Genomic DNA, 19,332 nt, shown 5'->3' on the forward strand with positions numbered 1-19,332 from the left:
AAAAATGTCAGTGGCCAGTGTGTATGTTGGGCTTGTAACTCATGAGCTACCATTTGTTCCTGACAGAATTCACAGTTCAAGGACATTTTTGTGCCCCCAGCACCATTTTGCAGATGAACTCTGTTGCACTTCACCTTTCCCCACCATAGACTCACTCTCTGGGTGGTGGGTAAGCAGGAAGGGCTCCAGGGCCAAAATGCTTAGGGTCAAATCCTGGCTTCTCCATGTGTGAATCTTATGACTGTGGGGTGGGCAAGTTACAAAATTGCTCTGTATCTCAGTTTCCTCATGTCTAAAGTTGGGAAGAATGATGGTTTCTACCTCACAGGGCTTTGGTGAGGAAGAAGTGAGTTAATATATGTAAAGTGCTTAGCACAGTACCTGGCACATAGTAAGCACTTATGTGTCAGCTATTGTAATTAGCACTACCTTGGTTCCTGTGAACAATAGTTAACACTGGTAGACAAAATGATAAAAAAAAAAAAAAAAAGGACTAGGAATAGAGTATAAAGCCTAGACAAACAAAAGGCCATGTGTTTGTAGTGTCTCATTCAGCAAAGGTATGTGTTTATGTGTCTATACACATAAAGAGTTATAGGTGGTAAATCAGGAAGCTGCTGCTTCAGCAGTTGTGGACTCTGTCCTGCTCATTATAGAGATCAGGGAACTCAGGGGAAGAGAAATGAGGTGACTTACCTAAGAAACAGAGGATATTAATGCCAAAAGCTGGAACTGTAACCCCGTCTTCAGATTCCCAGCCGAGTGTGTGTTTCTTTGGCGACATATCATAATCTTTAAGCCTTGAAAAAAAGAAAGCTCTCGACCTTTAATGTAGTGTATGTTTGTGAAAATATTTAGTTGTATCCAAATTTCTCGCTGGTGTCTTGAAAGTTGCGTTTCTACAGAACATGTGTAGTATTATTTTTCTGTTAACAAATTGAGTCTTGTTGAGGTTAATATGACAAGACCTCTGTGTAGCTCGATTCTGAGGTGAGGAAGGATCTTCAGAAAAGCTGCCCTTCGTGAAGCTTGGTGCTTTGATTGGATATTCTTTTTCTCTAACCTGTGGAGCTAAAAATTTGGCTTAAAGTTTCTGATTTCTGTTTTAGCTCTTTATCCATTTGACACTTTCGATAGCATGATGGCTTTTCAAATTCAGCTTAAGAGAGTAGTTAATGAGAATTTAGTGGATAAGCATTTCAAGGTAATTCTTGGTAAAGATAGTCATCTGCAAACAAATTTTGTCTGATTTGAACATTTAGTGTGTAAGGAAGTTTTGGAGGATATGCATTATTATCATTTTGCTTTGGGGAAGTTTTGCAATAAGGTAATGAATTTTTCTGTTAAAAAACCGATCAGTTTCATTCTCGAAGAGTTTAGCAGGCTCCTCTTAGAGATACTTCCTACTGGAAATGTGGGAGGAATTTTCTTAGGCTCTGTGACTGAGCTTCCAAGTTTGATTTCTCAGTGTGAGAAATTAGAATGCCCCAGTTGCAAAGATTTGCATTTCCTCTTTTTTCTCCAGTTATCCTTTAACCAGTACGTACCTGATGTTTCTGAATCCCAAATTGTTGCTGACTGAGGTATTTTTCTGCCAGCTTGTGTAGGTGCAAAAGGGGCCAGTTTGTATTTTGTAACTTAATTTTTCATCTAAACATCTATTTAAGAAACACTTATATTGATTTAAGGAAAACTGCTTTAAATCCTGTAGAATGAAGATGGTGAATATATTTTAAATAAACAAATTTCTGGCTAATGGTACATTTTAGGGTTATAGTTTTTTTTTTTTAAAGGAAGGGAGGGAATTTTGGGACCTGCTGTACAATTTTAAATGCAGTGGTAATAGTTCCTTCTTCCCTTTTCTATTTTCTTTATCCTGAGCCTCACTTCCCTGGTTATTGCCACATCTGACACTTCATATTTCTAAATATGATATCACCTTGAATATGATATCAAGGTCAATATCACCTTGACCAGTGATTAGGTACCATCCAGTGGGAATGAGCATAGCAGGACTTCCAGGGTGGGTGGGATAGAATCAGTAAAAAGGTATTTAACTCCTTCGTTGTCTATTCTCCATATGGTTGAAAGGTTAGTAAATGACACATGTGCATATGAGTGTGTGTGTGTGTGTGTGTGTATATATATGTATAAGTGATTGCTGCTTTTGGCTTGAGGTTTCTTCACAGGATCTACCAAGAGTCAACACCCACTAGTTAAAGTCTCAGCAAACTATCAGATGACACTCATTGATGCCGTGACTACAGAGCATCATAATAATCTTTTAACCAGAGTGACAAAAAACTGGGGCCCTTATCTTTACTTGCTGCTTGATTTTTGGCCAATTCAGTGAACTTTTCAGTACCTTTGTTTCCATGTTCAATGATGGACGTTAGGTAGGGTGATGGCATGTCACACAGTTTATAATTCTACCTGAATTCCTCGGATGAATAAAACTATAAATGCATACCTTTTATTGTTCCCAATTATAGTCCCTTGACTTTCCTTTCCTGATCTTTTTCTCTGTTTAATGTTTCTGGTATTTAAATATTTGCAGATTTGGTTTATTACTATCTTTTCTTCTGTCATTGAATTATGCTACTCTTATTACAGTTTTAAGATTCTTTCCCTTACTAGGACTGATCAGTGAAGAAAGAGTCAAGTAGATGAAGCAAGGCATGGTTATAGTCAACTTCTATTTTAGTATAATTTGCAGATTATCTTTAGTCTTTCCAACAGAACCCTTCCAAATTAACAGCCAGTATTTCCTGCTGTAACTAGCTGTATAAACTTAGCTTTGTTTTGGTTGAGGCATATGCTATTTTGATAAAAAAACATCTAAAAATCCATTGAATATTTGCATGCATGTTCAGTGGAGAGGAAGAAGACAGTATAATCTTGAAAACTTAGCTGTTTTGGAAAATCTAAGGGTTAGTAGTGTCATGTTATGGAACTTGAAATCTGCTCAGGTACAAAGAGAGTTTCTCAAGTGGTGAACATAAAGTTTATTTTAAGCTAAAGTGGACTGTTTCTTAAACTTAGAAGTCATTCCATAAATGACTTCTCTTTTAGCTTTTAGACCCTCTCTTGTGGATAGCTCGGTCAGGTAAACAACCATCCCTCCTCAAATGCCTGGCTTGGCTCTGATAGACTGAAACTCACAGGCAACTGCTTGATCTTTTTCTAGATTTAACAGAAGCTTATTTTATTTCATTTTATTTCATTTTATTTTATTTTATTTTTTGCATAGGTAACACATTTCATAATCACATTGTCCCCTTGGAACTGTCCTTGTACAGATGGTACAAGGGTAACTTACAGAATATAGACAGAATACTATAGACTCATAATTTAAAACTGAAATTCCAGGCAGAGGGTGTGTCTTCGTATACAAATATAGAAGAAGTAACAGTGGACTTCTATGACAAATTTATGGCATAGTAACAGAATGAATTTTACTCCTTTTTTTTTTTTAACACCGGATCTTGGTAACCGATCATCAGATTATAATGAGAAGTGTAACTTTAATGATCAGTCATTCATTCATTCATTCAATGGATAAAACTCTGCTTTTCAAATGTATTGATGCCTTTTTTTTTTTTTTTTTTTTGTGGTTATCTTTCCACTCCCATGCAGATTTAGACTGGAAAGTTTTCAATATATGCCTTCAGAAAACCATAATTCTACTTGAAAAATACAAAACAACATACATGGGAAATAGTGACAGAAAATAGAACAGTATATTAGCAGTTATGGCACCACATGGTGAATGGATACGTGATTTCCATTTTCATTTTTGTATCTCCTATGTTTCCCAGGTTCTATATATGTTTCTGTAATTAAACATCTATTACTGATACAGTTGGGAAAGCTAGCCAAAGTGAAAGTGATGTTTTGAAAGAGTCTTCAGTTTCTTACTACTGTTAGTCGACAGTATTTATCTTCAAAAGCATAAATAAAGCATTGTACTGGTCATGGTCTGCAAGAAAACTACAGACGAGGAAACTGCATGCTACTGAAATAGATGGTCTTATGTTTACTGTAAACCCAACTTGTTCCTAGCTATTATTGGTATTTTAAAATGTATTATGGGAAAATGTTTGACCAGTAATGCTGAGCAGTTATGAATGATTGACTTAACTTATACAGTAAATAAATAGTTCGTTTTATTTTAGAAGTCTGTTTATACATGTAAGAAGTAAGCACTTTAGCATGGCCGACTTGTTCATGTTCATAATCTTAGTAGTCACAATGAAACTTTTATTTCCTGAGTCGCTTCTATAGGCGATAGTTTGTGAAGGATTTCTTTTTGTGTAGGTATGATTGAAATATTTTTCTTAAGTATCTTTGAAATGGATGATTAGCTCTCTCAAAATTCAAATCACTCATTGGTTAACAATGGCTATTTTATAGTTTATACTAACACACACCCACAGAAATCCAACCCTGAATAGGAATAAATTAAATTATGAGGCTATTTACAAAAAAGTTTAATCATAAAATTGAAAATGTGTCTACATCACGCATCAAGTCCATGTAACTTTCCTTGTGAGGTGGTTTATGCTGGAGCATGCTGCAGATGGAATCATTAATTCACTCAACAAATATTTAATGAGCCCTGACTATGTGCTTGGGATACAGTGTGAAGATATGCTGGATCTTGTGTAGTTTGTGGATTCCTTTGAGAAGCTGGCTAAGACCTATGAGAGAGTATATGTATTTGACACCTTCTTTGCTCTCAGTGCTATAAATGCCACAGGGTAAAGAACTGTCATTTCAATCTTTGTATGCTTAGCACCTCACAAAGTTCCTGTTTAATAAATGTTTGTGAAGTCAGCGTAGTAACTATTTAGTGATGGAGGTGAGACTGATATTGAATAACCACAACATAAGGCAATTCTTTTCAAATGTCATAAAGATGATTAAAAACAGTATTGTAAAGAAGTCAGAAGAAGATTCTGTTGCTTCTTGCTGGTATGATCTCGGTGGGGGGGGGGCGCTTCGAGGAGGAGGTCGTATTTAAGCTGAACTTTGAAAGATCATTAGGATGGATATTTGTCTCAAATCTGTACCCATAATTTGAGCACATATTATTTTTTTATTTTAGAGAGAAAGGGAGAGAGAGGGCACGGGTGGGGGAGAGGGGCAGCCGGAGAGAGAGAATCTTAAGCAGGCTCCGCACTGAGCGTGGAGCCAGAGGCGGGGCTCAGTCCCACAACCCTGGGATCATGGCCTGAGCTGAAATCAAGAGTTGGGTGCTTAACTGACTGAGTCACCCAGGTGCCCCTTGATATATATTTTTGATGGGTTTTTTTTCTTCATTTAAAAAGAGGCTTGGTGAAATTTTACTGTCGATTTTTGATAGCCCCAAAAAAGGAAGCAAACAATTGGATATTTTTGAGATATGAAAAGATAGAAGACATGATCTAAGAAGATATTTTATGCTAATTTCCAAATATGAGAAGTTTAAGTTTGGCTCAGATCCTCTGAATTGTTTAGACTGCCTTCAATCTTTGTCACATACACTGAATTTACTGAGACCCGAGATAATGAGGGCATGTTATAAAGAAGAAACTTGGGAATTATTTGGGGGAATTTATACAATGCTTCCAGCTTCTTAGGATATTATATATTTACTCCTTTCCCCTTATTTTTCCTTGTCCCCACTGTTTCATAGTTTTTCTTCAGGAATCATGAACCTAATTAGAGTCTTACAGATCCCTGGAAATTTAGGCAATAAGGACAACTTTTTATCTAACATAGTTATAAATTTCTTGGGATGCAAAAAAAAAAAAAAGTTTTGTTTTTTGTTTTTTGCTTTTTTGCTTCATACTGCCTGACTGTTTAATACACACACACACACACACACACACACACACACACACATTCACACTTGGTATAGAATACCTTTCTGGTAGGTATGAAGCCCTCTTTTTTTTTGATGCATTTATAGATAACCATGAATGCGGGGAAAGGCTTAGGAAGTGAGCAAAGCATACTCTGAATACATGTCTAAATTCTTAGAATTCAAATGTGTTATTGAGATTCTATTAGTAAGATGTTTGATCTCCTATTAAAATATCCTCATAAAAATTTCTTTGTGAAAATTACAAAATGCTAGACTTTTATTATATATTAGTTACCCAAAACAATTCCTCAACAGAGTCCTAGAGAAAACTGAAGTTTTTAATTAAGTAATTTCCTGGATATCTAGCCCTCTAAGACCTTGTGGTAGTGACTAATTTTGAAACAATCACTAAAGGCAGACACTGCTACTCTCCACATGTTATTGAAAAGAGGATTCATCAAATTATGTAGGGAATTACATGGATCATCAGAGCTAAATAGAGCACAAACAGAACCGACAGAAACAAAAAAATAAAACTGGACCATAAAGTCATTGATTGACTTTTCTACTGGCAAATCAAAGCGTATTGCAGGTTTTTCCTGCTATTTGAAAGTTTACTTTATGCCATTTTGCTTTACAAACGACCTACATTAATACCTAATTTTCATTAATTGAAAGAAATCCGAAGAGAATTTTTGCTTTTATGTCATGGTAATTGCTTCTTTGTTTTCTGCCATTTTGGCTTGCAAAAGCTTTCATAGGAATGCTCTACTTTCCAATAGTGGGGTGGGGAGGAGACCTGTTTTTGTACACATTTCTGAGCCTAAAGTGATCTCCAATTCATGTTCCAACTCACATTTAGTTAAATTATTTACAAACCTTGTATTGAATTGTCTTGGATCCTCTTGAAAAGAATCTATCGGTATCCTTTGCTATTCTCATTCTTATGATCTGATCTCAAAAGCCCAAAAGATTTGGAAAGCAAAAGATACTTGCATATCATTTTCCCACATGGATAAAGCTTAGGAATCAAAAGTCTATATTATATTAGAAGTAAGGTTCTTTTGTTTGTGAGGAACAGAAACCATCTCTGGCTAGCTTAAGCAAAGAAGGAAATGTTAATTATAAGGATACTGGAGGAGCTCCAAGAAATTGAATGATGAGCTCAACAACTGAGCAGTAAGACAGGCAAAAACCCAGGGCTGCTGTGGGAATCTTAATAGCAGAAACTTCTCTCTGGGTTCTCCGTTTACATGACCTGGATCCACCAGCAATTCCTATACTTTGCATCTTCTTAAATTTCAGAATGTTGAGTGATGGAGTTTGTCTCCACTCAGATTATTCATTAAGGTGCATGAACAATGCCAGGTTTGATTAGCACGGAAATCACTGAGCAGAGGTGTCTGATTTCTGCTGGCTTCTGGGCAGTGTGGTATGGGGAGAGAGCTAAGGGGATTGTGAGCTTAGATCACTACTTTGTAGGTAAATAGTAACTTCCTAAGTGCCTTTCTAAATAAATTGTGGTAAAATACATATAACATAAAACTTGCCATCTTAACCATTTTAAGTATAAAATTCAGTGGCGTTAATCATATTTACAATGTTGTGCAGCCATCACCACTACCCATTTTCAGATTTTTCATCATCCCAGACAGAAAGTCTGTACTCTTTAGATAATCACTTTCCCCACTTCCCCTCTGTGACTCCTAGTCTACTTTCTGTCTCTATGAATTTACCTATTCCAGGTGCCTCACATAAATGGAATCATACAATATTTGTCCTTTTGTGTCTGGGCTTGTTTTACTAACTATAATGTCTTCAAGCATCATCCATATTGTAGCATGTACCAGTACTCCGTTCCATTTTATCACCAAATAATATCCTATTGGAAGGATTTAGCATGTGTGTTTATCTCTTCATCCGTTGATGGTTATTTGGGGTTGATTCCATTTTTAATTGTTATGAATGACGCTGCCATGAATATTCATGCACAGGTTTTTGTGTGGATATATATATATTTTGTGTGGATATATATTTTTAATTCTTTTGGGTATATATCTAACAATGGAATTGGGGGGTCATATGGTAACCTCTTTCACATTTTGCCTCAGCCTTTCCTATCCTTATCTTGCTCTACCTTTTTACCTCCCTACTATCTTATTATATACAATATAATTTACTATTTAATGTACCCATTGTTTATCATATGTCTATGAGCTCTTTGAAGGTGGGGATCTTTTTGTTTTGTCAATGAGTATCTCAAGTGCTTGGCTCAATAAATATTTATTGAATTAGAATATATATATTCTCAGGGTACCTGGGTGGTTCAGCTGGTCAAGCATCTGACTCTTGAATTGGGCTCAGGTCATGATCTTAGTGTTGTGGGATTGAGACTGCATCAGGCTCCGTGCTGAGTGTGGACCCTTCTTAAGATTCTCTCTCCTTCTCTCTCTGTTTCCTCTCTCCACCCCTCCTTCCCTGTCCCAAGCCGCTTGTGTGCACACTCTCTCTAGAATAATAAAAAAAGAGAATATATGTATTGTCAAATCTCTAAGTAGCTGTTAACATCAGTCCTTCTCCGGAAAGAAATCAATCTAATTGTTCTTATTAAATGTTTTGAGAATCTATATAGGTAATTCTTTTGGAACACATGAAAGTTGCCATTAGTTTTATGGTGCTATTAAACCTCACTATAATAGGGAGTTCAATAATCTCTTGGGTCATATCTCTGCACCTAACTAGCCCAACATGTGATAAATCCTATAGTCTAGAAAAAGTAATGTGTATAGCCTTGTTTAATAGCCACATGAAAGAAAAGTTGATATTTCAGAAAGTTCGATTTTGTTTTTAATGTGTGCAAAGGGTGAATTTGTCATCTCTTTCTCTTTGTGGATAGTATATGATATATCCAGGGAGACATTTTGGCAAAAAAAGTTTAGTTGGGAATAATTTGCTAATGTGAAACCGGAGAATAGTTGGAGAATTTATAGAACTTAAGAAAAATAGAATGACAACTTGTAATTTTTATTTTTGAAATTTAAGGATAAGTGTCTGGAAAATTTAAAAAGTAAGACAATGTCATTCTATTTCCTTTAGTTCTAATGTGCCATGATCTTCTATGATAGGTGTTTAAAATGTAATATTTTTAGAAAAGTACATTTGAGATGAAAGATACAAAACATGATCAGTTTTGCTTCATTTCTGTAACATCCACATTAATTCAGTGGAAGTACATCACACCAATTAAAGACAGTGACTTAAAAAATATATTATACAAATCATCAACACAGTTACATTAGGGATCCAAAAGAAGTTAATGATTTAAGGACTAGCTACTTGTGTTTGGCTAAAGTGTTCAAGGTCATTGCTGATATCAGGGACATAACTACTTAAACATTTGCATTTCAGGTAGATTTTTGGCTTCAACCATGTTTTCAAAGAGGGTAATTTCAAACCTGGTTTGTTAAAATAGGCAGGAAATGTAAAGAAAGGAATTTTGTTGTTTTAAGGACTCTATGCTTGTGGCTAGGAATGGTAAATATTATGACACTTTTAAATCAAATTAAGCCTCATTGTCAATGAAAGTGTTAGTTATTTAAAACTTTACCAAATTAATCCATTTCTAGGATTAAGAACAAATGAAAATAGAGCCTCTATTTACCTTTCTTCACTATTTACCTGGCAGGACATGATTTAATAGTTGAGTTCTAATTCTAAATTCATGTGAAGAATGAGCCTCCTTTCCCAATCAGTACAAATGAAGTCATTGTTATCTGTTAGGGTGAAACCAAGTGCTTATTTCCAGTCTTAGCTGCTAAAAAATCTCTCAGAAAGGCTTTTAAAAATATTATCAAATTGCAAGTATAATAACACTTTGTTAATTATTGAAGAATCTGAATAAAGAATTGTTTAGATAAATTGTCATGTAGGACCTTTGAGAGGCAGTAATTACCTTGGCATATAAAGTTATACTATGACAGTTTTCTAAAGAGTGTGGGGCACCTGGGTGGCTCAGTCAGTTGAGCATCTGACTTCAGCTCAGGTCATGATCTCACGGTTTGTGGGTTTGAGCCCCGTGTCGGGCTCTGTGCTGACAGCTCAGAGCCTGGGGCCTGCTTCGGATTCTGTGTCAGTCTCTCTGCTCCTTCCCCACTCATGCTCTGCCTCTCTCTCCTTCAAAAATAAATAAACATTAAAACAATTAAAAAAAAATTTTTTTTTTCAACGTTTTTTATTTATTTTTGGGACAGAGAGAGACAGAGCATGAACGGGCGAGGGGCAGAGAGAGAGGGAGACACAGAATCGGAAACAGGCTCCAGGCTCCGAGCCATCAGCCCAGAGCCCAATGCGGGGCTCGAACTCACGGACCGCGAGATCGTGACCTGGCTGAAGTCGGACGCTTAACCGACTGCGCCACCCAGGCGCCCCAAAACAATTTTTTTAAAGAGTAGATCAACATTCATATTGCACTTTTTTTTTCAAAATGGAATTATAATTAATATGATCAACTCTAAAGAATTGATGCCAACTGCATCATTTAGTTTGAGACCAATTTAAATTTTTTTTTTTTCAACGTTTATTTATTTTTGGGACAGAGAGAGACAGAGCATGAACGGGGGAGGGGCAGAGAGAGAGGGAGACACAGAATCGGAAACAGGCTCCAGGCTCTGAGCCATCAGCCCAGAGCCTGACGCGGGGCTCGAACTCACGGACCGCGAGATCGTGACCTGGATGAAGTCAGACGCTTAACCGACTGCGCCACCCAGGCGCCCCAGTTTGAGACCAATTTAACTTAGCAAAATACATTTTAATTTCAGTTTCCATATCAGAGACTGCTAGTTATTCTCTCAAATTCATTTTTCCTTTCTTCCTTTTTATTTATTTATTTAATAGAATTTATTGTGAAATTGGTTTCCATACTATTTTCTTTTCTTCCATACTAACAGAAGTATTTTAGTTTGTGGGTGCCTAAAGACCACATTTCCCAGCCTCCCTTGCAGCCAGGGTGGTCATGGACTATACTTGGAGGTCGGGCCTTTAAAGAAGGCTTTTATTGCCCTCCTCCCCACCCCACCGCCTTCAGTTAATTGCAATATGAGCAGGTAAGAAACCATCTTGAATCATGGTGATAATAGAGCATCTATAAATGAACCTGTTCTCTGGATATCCTCAAATCCTGGCTTGACTATATTCTAACAGATGATGAAACTGGATAGGCACACAAAGGCCAGATCATATTCCCCATTAGGTAATGTGAAGCCATTGAAGGATTTTTAAGCAGGATAGTGAAATGATCAGGTTTTGCTGTAGGGGGATCAGACAGTGGTAAAGAGCAAGAATAGAATAAGGTTGGAAATGGTAGACATGGGAAGAATCAGGGTCATATGTAAGGCAGCCTGAGCCAGGCAGCTGTGCTGGGGATGAAAAGTAGCTTATCATAGAATCACTGAAGGGACAGTATCTCTGGTTAGTGTTTCACTTACCAGACCTAAAAAGTTTCATAGATTAAAATATTCATTGTGACTTTTGAGGCTTTATTTTAAGAATGAAACACATGGGGTGCTGGGTGGCTCAGTCAGTTAGGCGTCCGACTTCAGCTCAGGTAATGATCTCAAGCCTTGTTGAGTTCCAGCTCTGTGTCTGGCTCTGTGCTGACAGCTGAGAGCCTGGAACCTTCTTCGGATTGTGTTTCCCTCGCTCTTAGCCCTTCCCTGCTCCCCCTGCTCCCCCTGCTCGTGCTCTGTGTCTGTCTCTCAAAAATAAATAAACATTGAAGAAAAAATTTAGAAATTTCTTAAAAAAAAAAAAAACGAAACATATAGAAAGAAGTTTCTGTTTCATTTGCTTATGTTTGGATAAAATGTCATGAAGCCCAGCACAACCTCACGCTTTTTGGGGCTCTGAGATCCAAGCCTCATCTTGTTCCATGCTTTCCTCTGCTGGCTCTCTGCTTCAGGCACAATGCTTCCCTCCCCCTCCCCCTTTTTTTAGGTGCACAAACATTCTGAGCTTCCTCTTACCACAGGGCCTTTTCACACATTTTCTTCTCTGTCTGGTAGGTTTCCTTACTTAACCCCATGCCTTTCACCTAATTTATACCTATTCATTATTCAGATTTCAGCTCAGTGACCCTTCTGCAGTAAACTTTTCCTGATCTCCCAGACTATGTGAGTTCCCTTTCTATATGCTCATACAGCACCATACTTTTTTTTTTTTTCCTTCAGAGAGTTTATCACAGCTATAGTTTTAATTTTACTTAAGGTTACTCTGTAAGGGCAGAGACCATGTCTGGTTTTGTTCACAATCATGTTCCTAATGCTTCACACAGTATTTGTCGGATAGTAGGTACTCAGGAAATTTTGTGTTTGATTCAGACAAACCTGGTTTCAAATCACACTGTACCTCTTGGTATTACCTTAAGAAGGACTTAACACCTGAAACCTCAATTTCTTTATCTGTAGAGTGGGATTATTGCCTAGTTTATACTATTGTGATAAGATTAATGGCAATTAACATATGTGGAACACTTAGTAAGAATCAAACCCTTAGCATCAGGTGCCTAAATTAAATAGGGTAGAAACCATAAATATTCAAAAAATCAACATGAGTCTCCTTTTGGAAGCTTGGTTGACTTCAGAGTGCATCGATGTTGAAAGTTCTGCTGAATTATGTTTATAAAATTTTGCAGTAAAACAATTTAAGCTGGTGTTTGTTTAGTAGGCTGTTCAAAGGCACGATGCCTTATCTATTATTTATTTTGGTTTTGGCTTTTTTTTCTTCCTTACTTTGATAATGCACGTCACTAAATTGCAAGCACCTACATTTATCTTTTATTAGTGATTTGATGCCTGCTATCTTTTTGATGTAATGGGAACACCTGAAGTGTACCAACATTAGTAATAACCTTAGAATTGCTTGGCATATATATGTATATATATATGGCATATATATGTACGGTATATATATGTATATATATATGCCATATATATATATATATATATATATGGCATATATATGGCATATATATATATATATATACACACACACACACACACACACACACACACCCTGTCTTCCTTGACTAGAATTTTCAAGTTTTGTTACATTTTATTTGTTTATTTATTTATTATTTTTAAATTCTTAATTTAAGTAGGCTCCACACCCAACGTGGAGCTTGAACTCACCACCCTGAGATCAAGAGTCCTAGGCTCCACCAACTGAGCCAGCCAGGCACCCCAAGTCTTGTTACATTTTAAAGACAACATATTATTTTAGTTGCTAATATTTCTTCCCTGATAGAACATAGTGGTAAAAGGAAACAATTTTGTTTAATTTATTGAAACAAAAACAAATGTTTGCTTTGGAGCCATGAGAATAGAGGTTTTGCACAACTTTTTTCTGGACAGCTGGTGCTACTATACTTCTCTAGTCTCCTATGGGCCAAGATCTCCTAATGAACTTCCGTGAATGGTTGAGGGATTAGCAAAAACTGGTATCTAATTTGGATAATTAGTCAATTTACAAATAAACAAATTTGCCTAGGATAATCTTGTTAAATTTTGAACAGTGACTAATCAAATTATGATGGCCTCTTATCTTGGGAATACTAACGATTTTTAGACAAAATCATGGGGGTCTGAAAGGCATAGAGAGTGTCTCTTGTATATACCAAACAAACAAAATGATGCAGGCTGTAGCCTTCTTTTAGATATGCCATAAAAGGAGATTTTACTATTTACTGGAATCTTGATATATATATACACACACAGACTATTGAAGAATCCTTATAAATTAAAGCATTAAAAAACGCTTATACCCTCCACTTTATTTTTTTTAACTTTTAAAATATTTATTTATTTTTGAGAGAGAGAGAGAGAGAGACAGAGAGACAGAGAGACAGACAGAGCATGAGCAGGGGAGGGGCAGAGAGAGGGGGAGACACAGAATCCGAAGCAGGCTCCAGGCTGTGAGCTGTCAGCACAGAGCCTGATGTATGGCTCGAACTCACGAGCTGTGAGATCATGACCTGATCTAAAGTCGAACAGTTAACCAACTGGGCAGGTGCCCCATACCCTCCCACTTTATAAACTTGTTTGAAAGTTTCTCCCCGATGCTTCCTTGTAGCTAACATAAATTCCTTATGTTGCAGTTTGTATTCATTTGCTATTTCTAGACTAGAGTCATGGATAAGAGCTCAAAAATGTCACATTCCTTGTTATGATAGAACTAGTGAATTTGAAGACGCTTTATTAATCAGGCTGTTTTTTTATTGAAAGAAACAGAAGACCCGGTTGGAACAATTGTCAGCAGAGAACTTTGTAATCAAGGTAACTGAAGGGTCTAGTCATAGGTTTGTTACAGACTCCTTCCCTTGATTCCATTGTGTCTGGAGTGTTAGTTCCATCCTCAGGCAAGCCTCTGCCTATGGTGACTGCCAGGCTGCTAGCAGCTTCTGCCTCACAGTACCCTATCCTCTTAGCCCAGAGCTGAAAAGAGTGCCTCATTTCCATGAACTCCAGAAGTGTGCAGTTGTCACTGTTGCAGTGACTAGGATAATGGTCCCATCTTTGGCCAAACACTGTGGCCAGGGAATGAGATGCTCTGCTTACAGGGATGATACCATCATGCCCTGGGTGGGAGAAGAGCCCATCTCTGTTATTCTGTCAGGGTTCTGTTGCCAGAGAAAGGCAGTGGGTGCTGGAAAGGCAAAGACAACATGTGTCCACTGCAGCCAAATAGGATTCTCTTACCCTCCAGGAAGCCACATTTCCTATGTCCTTCCAATCAGGTTTTCAAATGTGAAGACTTTAATTATCTTTGGTGCTTATAGAAGACTATTTCTGTTTCTAGTTTATTACTTTGGGATTTAAACAATTTTTTTTAAATGTTTGTTTATTTTTGAGAGAGAGACAGGGAGAGACACAGAGACACAGAGACACAGAGCATGAGCAGGGAAGGGGCAGAGAGAGAGGGAAACACAGAATCCAAAACAGGCTCCAGGCTCTGAGCTGTCAGCACAGAGCTCAATGCAGGGCTCAAACGCTGGGACAGCGAGATCATGCCCTGAGCTGAAGTCGGAGGCTTAACTGACTGAACCACTCAGGTGCCTCAACTTTGGGGCTTTTTAATGCTAGCACTGTTTCAGATGGAGTTTACTTTCTGACGAAAGGAGAACTATGTGAGTACTTTTACATGCCATACTAAAGCCTCAAATCTGGTCTGGTCTAAACTTCCTTGGCATCAGCTCTTGAAGGAAAGGACTCTGAGGAAATCAAGTGTCATGGTGAGAGGTCAAAGAGGGAAGACAGCAGTTTATTGTATCTAAATGTACCTAAATGATACCTTAACAATGTTGTTACAAAATAAAGAGGGAGTTTATGAAGCAGACTTTTCAAAGTAAGTACCTTATTCATAAGCACATGAATCAACATGCTTTGATAAATGAATCTCATCATGAAAGTATATGCATTAGAATCTCTATTTCTTAAAGTGAATTTTATTGTGAGTGTATCTGCTTTTAATGTAGGTAGTATTTGTTTAGGTACAAGTAGCTTATCCGCTTTATGGAATAATTGCAGCACGTCATGTATACACACATTAATTATTATGGTGGAGATGTATACAGAGCAGGGTGTAATATAGGCAGGATTTAAAATACAAATTTTGAAGGGTGCCTGGGTGCCTTAGTCGGTTAAGCATCAGACTCTTGATTTTTGGCTCAGGTCATGATCTCATGGGTTTGTGAGTTTGAGCCCCCTGTCCGAGCCTGCTTGGGATTCCCTCTCTCCCTTTTTCTCTCCCACTCTCTCTGCCCCTCCCCAACTTGTGCTTGCTCTCTCATGCTCTCTCTGTCTCTAAAAATAAAAATAAACTTAAAAATAAAATACAAAGTTTGAAATTAAAAAATCATTAGCTTAGATCTCAAAAATTAGAAAATTTTGTTGTTAAAATACTTTCAAATAAAAATTTCTCCTGTAAAACCGATATATTTTGTGCCAGAGCTAGATATGAATTATGACTCTTGATATGTAATATTGAAATGTGATCTTTGGGTAATCTTTTCAGAAATAGCACAGTAAAATTTTCTAACTTTTTTAAAAAATGTTTTTTACATTTATTTATTTATTTTTGAGAGATGGAGAGAGACAGAACACAAGTGGGGGAGGGGCAGAGAAAGGGAGACACAGAATTCGAAGCAAGCTCCAGGCTCTGAGCTGCCAGCACAGAGCCCGACACGGGACTCGAACTCACAAACTGTGAGATCATGACCTGAGCTGAAGTCGGATGCTCAACCGACGGAACCACCCAGGTGCCCCCCCAAATTTTCTAACTCTTAAAAGTTAGTGTCTTCAACTCATTTTTTCCCTCCTATTTTAATATTTAAAATTGGGGTCCACTTTGAACTCCTGAAGAAATTGGTTGGTTATGATATAATTATCTAGAAATCATGTTTAATTTCGAAGTTGAGTCAAACCATTAAATAGATGTTTGACAATGAACTTTTAAAGGCAATGTGTGTTTTGGAAAGAGCTGTTTAAATGCTTAGGTTTGAATTCTAGTCTACCTTGAAGAGGTTCTGAGAACTTGGGCAAATTATTTAATGTCTGAATTTACTTCTCCATCTTTAAATGAGGAGAACTAATTAACAGAGCATGAGCAGGGAAGGGGCAGAGAGAGAGGGAAACACAGTGGTTCTTTGGGGGGGTATGAAATGATGTTATACCTGTGTGAATATTTGAAAAGCTATACTGATACATGCCAGATGTTTTAAAAATTTGTATTAAAATTTTTTTCAATTTATTATTTATTATTTTGAGCCAAACAAAAGCCATCTGGTGCTGGATTTATTTATTTATTTGTCTGTCTACTTAAAATTTTATTTAAACCCAAGTTAGTTAACATATAATGTAATAAGGGTTTCAAGAGTAGAATTTTGTATTTTTTTAAAATGATAAACTCATAAGGAAATCACCTAAACCTACTTACTGAGTTGAATCATATTACACATTTAAATATCAATGGCTTCTTTTTCCAGATTTGCTATAATTTAAAAAGACACAAAACATTTCCCCTGTAGGAGTGATACAAAAAAAAAAAAAAATTAATGTTGAGTTAGTTACATAACCTAGTATTTTCTTGATTTATTTTGTGTTTATTGATGAAGGAACATATTCAGAGAAGAGAAATAATTTATTTTAGTTATATATGTGTGTGTGTATATAATTACATATATGTAATATGTGTGTGTATACATGCCATATACATATGCCATATATATAATTACATATCTTGTTTTAGGCAGTGGTTTTAAAACTACACTCCAAACATCATCTGACTATGATTCAACAGTCATGGTTTTTGGAGTGTCATTAAGGTATACCTTTTTTTTTTTTTTTTTTTTTGAACAAAACATGAGAGAGGGAGAGCAGATGAGGATTTAGGGTTTGTTGATTGTTAAAAAAAAATACTTGGTCAAGCTGTTTCTTCTAGCTCCAGCGTTCAGTGAAGTTTAAAGGGTGAAATACTCCACACAATTATGTGTGTAAATTAAAGTATCCATAAATTAAAAGCAATGTAATATTGAAGGAGGGAAAATAAAACACTTCCCATCACATCCTTTCTTTTCCTGTTTTTAAATTCCAAGCTCTTTAAAGAAAACTTTTGCTACTTAGCAGTTGGTTCTTCAGGCCATGTTTGGAATGCTAATGAGTCTGGCCTAGTAACAGCCCCAGCACTGCCAAGTTGTTGGAATTTAGATGTTTTTCCAGTCATGGAAGAGGCTTTTGATTGGTGTATGAAAGGAAGGGAAGACTGAACATCCCTTGGTGCTGTGCTTGGAGAAGGGGAGAATTAAAGAGGATGGACAAGGGGAAAATGGCGTTCCGGCTCTCTTAAATTTAGAGAGAACTCAGTGGTTTAGAATATTGAATAAAGCAAGTGACCAAAGAGATGTCATTTCACTAATTTAAAGTTGAAATATAGGACACCGTGGGGGGAAGAAAGCTCTAAGGATTTCTGGAGACCATTTACTGTAGGGACTATCCATAAAAATTGCCTCGTGAGAGGAAACTGAAAAAGGAACGGGGTTCTTTTGGTAATACTAAATCTCGGTTCAGAGTGAATCCTGTGCCTTTCACAGACCTTCTTCTGACAGGCTAAGTGAGACCATGAAGGTTTTTTATTCTTTATGATTTAGGATAATTTCTTCTTATCCTAGCAGGAGATGACACCATCCTGCATGGATGTGGCCTCTCAGTGACAAAGCCCTCTGTGTACAACCCAGCAACAACACACAGTTGAAGAATTGTTTGTCTCCTAATGGATGTATTTATTTTTTTCATGTAATTTGTTATTATGTACAGCATTATGACTTAATGTGCAAATTTAGAAGAGCTTTAAAAATGAAAAGCTGAAAGCTTGTATTGGTTTGTGGGAGAGAGTGAGTATATTACTAAATCTACATGTGTTCCTTATAGCATGTCCCGTAAGATAGGTTGACCCTGGAGGTTTGTCTTTTTCTTCTTGATTAGGAGTTTGGTTGGAAGCCATCAGTTTGACAAGATAATTGGACCCTAAACACAGTTCCTCAAAAAGACAACCTAAAAAATATTTTGGGTAAGTTTAAAGCTCAACATTATAGAAGAGAAAGGATGAGATAAACATATGTAGATAAGTAAGAGCACGTGCTACCAAAAGACAAATACCTGGTTTTATTCCTGGGGCAAAATGGCTGCTGCTGACATTGCTCTTCTCTCATCTCTCCCAGGAGGCAAGGAAGTCATGCCATCTGGGAGGGAGTTGGGAAGACTTTACCAAAATGTAAAGTCTTACCAACATACACATGAGATTGTGTATCCCCAGGGAGATACCTTTTGTTGAAGAGTGAAGGTAGTGGGCACATGGTAAATATGAATCAGTGAATATCTGGGCAGGATAAAAAAAAAAATCATTGCGGACATTTGATTACTTGGTCTTTAGTTTCACTCACCAAAATGGCGGGAGCTTGAGAAAGAAGTTGTTTTGCCTTGAAAAGGAATCTGCTTTTGGTAGTCTAGGAGTAGGAAAGGCCAGAATAAAAGCTACCAAATCACATTCTTAGGGGAAGTTTTTGTGAGAAAATAGTCACAATGAGCCAACTGCTATTTAAACATCTTCAGAAGACCATTTTTGAGTAAGGGAAAGCAGTGACCCTGGTTCCTGTTTTTCTTTTCTCCTCTTTTCTTTTCTTTTTTCTTTTCTTTCTTAACCAGACAAGAATCTGATCAATATCAGTTTAGTAAAAATCCATTTTGCAGATGAAAAGGATATACCTTTCCTTTTGGGTCCAGGAAGACCAAGTGTGAAACAGCCTATATATATGCTTCAAAAGGAATTAGAAAGTAGGTACTGAGATACTCCCATCCATTCAAATGATGGGCAGAATGTAGAAGATGATAGCTTTCTTGAGCTTGTCTTTGTTGGTTTTTTTTCATTCATACTATTAT

General features: G+C 36.9%; 1 protein-coding gene across 5 annotated transcripts in view; it reads left to right on the top strand.

Annotated features, from left to right (window-relative positions):
* The window catches only part of ITPR2 (inositol 1,4,5-trisphosphate receptor type 2), a 515,364-nt gene that overhangs the window by 1,766 nt on the left and 494,266 nt on the right, over positions 1–19,332 (top strand). The window lies entirely within an intron of this gene.

The sequence above is a fragment of the Puma concolor genome, chromosome B4, assembly GCF_028749965.1.
Source record: "Puma concolor isolate L17-30 chromosome B4, mPumCon1.1.hap2, whole genome shotgun sequence".
Taxonomy (NCBI): Eukaryota; Metazoa; Chordata; class Mammalia; order Carnivora; family Felidae; genus Puma; species Puma concolor.